This window comes from Primulina tabacum, chromosome 12 (genome assembly GCF_025594145.1).
Source record: "Primulina tabacum isolate GXHZ01 chromosome 12, ASM2559414v2, whole genome shotgun sequence".
In the NCBI taxonomy this organism is placed as follows: domain Eukaryota; kingdom Viridiplantae; phylum Streptophyta; class Magnoliopsida; order Lamiales; family Gesneriaceae; genus Primulina; species Primulina tabacum.
Genome location: NC_134561.1, coordinates 15,709,120 through 15,711,346, shown reverse-complemented (window position 1 = coordinate 15,711,346; position 2,227 = coordinate 15,709,120).

The window sequence follows — 2,227 nt, the reverse complement described above, 5'->3', positions numbered from 1 at the left end:
ATTGGATTCTGGGGTTTGTGAACACAATGCTATGTTTGGTTTTATATGACCCTTAAAGCATAGACATTTGTGGCCCCGACGATTGATATGAGGTTTGGGATTTGATGGCGCTTCGTCGACGCTATCATACGAGTATCCCTTATTGAGGCCGGTGTGCCAGCTCGAGCATTGATTTGATAGCGATTCGTTTGATTCTGACATGTGCTCAGTGGATGGGCATTTGACCTGATACCTCCACGACATACATGCATTGCATACCATATATCATTGTTTAGATACTTGTGGTATATATGATGGTTGCTCCATACGGAGCTTTGCTCACCCCCAAGGGGGGCTGTTGTTGTCTTTGTGTGTGGACAATGGCAGGTACTCCAGGATATCAGGAGGCCGGAGAGGCTACTTCTGGAGGGAGTCATGGTTGATTTGAGGTTTCGTTGTCTTTCCCAGTATATATGTATATGTATCTATATACCAGGGGAAGTCCCGAGGATATGAGTTTGTTTGTATGTATTTGATCTAAATTATGTGTGGGCTTGGTTTATATTGTGATGTGTTGAGACGAGACTATATTATATACTATTTTTAGTATTATAATTACAGTTGACATGTTTTGGGCTCATTGTAAAGAAATTTTAAACTCGTTTTCCGCTGTAATTAGTTAACCATAATCTAAGTGCATTGTAATAACGTTAAGGAGCTAAGGGCCCCACAGCACACCCCCATGGGCCATGTGGAGTTGAAGACTGATCAGTCGACCGGAGGATAAAAGCTAGTCAATTGCAAGGATCAAACTTCACCAAAAATGATATATGATTGAAAGCTTTACGATTTTAATGATTTTATGATATTTGATTTATTGATGCTCAAAAGGTATTTTTAAATGATTTTTAAAGGATTTATTTATGCTTAAAATTATTTTAAATGATTTTAAGATTTATGATTTAATTTTATTTATGTTTAAAAGCTATTTTAAATAAAAATATGATTTTTAAATACATGTGAATATATATGTATTATTTTCTATCCATGTTTAGAACGTGCTGAGTCTTTAGACTCACTAGGTTTGTATGATGCAGGTTTTGATGATTTATGGAAGGCATTACTGATTGAGTGGATCGAGTGTAGCAGTACACACCCGATGGCTTTTATGTTTACGCACTAGCTAGATAGATTTATGATTTAAGGATTTATGTTAATGATTTTTATTAGAGATAATTTTTATGCTTTATTTTATTATTAGTTGATTCTTTTGAAGGTCGATTTAGGAGTTTTGGTTAGTCGATGATTTAGCATTTATTTTATGCACTTGAGATTTCATATGTTAATTTATTATTGATTGTTAGAAATGCTAAGTTATTTATTTTAGAATTTTCGAGTTTATGATTTATGATTTTTAAAAAAAAATTCGAGGTCATTTAAGTTCATGTTTAACCTTTATGTATAAATAATATTTATTTTAAAAATATTTGAAATTATTGTTTTGGCACATCTTTATCTGTTTACCCGTGTTAGCTGCATAGGTAAAGTCCTTGAATATACAAATAGTAGAAAGAATATGAGATGCTCATATGATAAGTATCATGAAACTCATAATTAGAATATTGTATATTCTAAACAGTTCCTAGTTGATTCAACCGCCGCTAAGAAGAATAAAAGCCGCTCGAGTTTTAGACCAGTATCTGCGATGTGAGTACCATGTTTCATTGTTAAGGAATATTGTGATGTCCGAGCATGCAGATAGGTGCTCCTTGTAGAGTGCACTGAACAACCCTCCAAAAGGACTTTCCAAGCGGTTCTTAATAGTCGAGTGGAAACATCCCAGTTTATAGTTGTCAACATTAGTCCTTATGACCTGAGACAACATTGAGACTCTATATGCTAACATTGCACTTTGACTTGTTTACCGACTCTCATGAGATAATCAGGTGACAAGCTTGGGTGTTTTGTCGAAACATATAGGATTCGATACATTGTTGTCGGGGATTCACTGCTTACGTAACGTACCGTACTTTTAACAACTTTAAAATTTGCGGAAAATTAAAATTTTTTAATTAAATAGAAACCTTCATATTCCGATAGAAATAAACTGATCATTCAAAATATTTTCAACTAAAGATCACAAATAAAGTTTGCTAAAAACAATTGTTTAAACATCGTAAACGATAAAGTGAAATAAGAGTCTTTGAATCAATTCATAAAATCTTAAAACATGGGCGGTCCTCGGGTT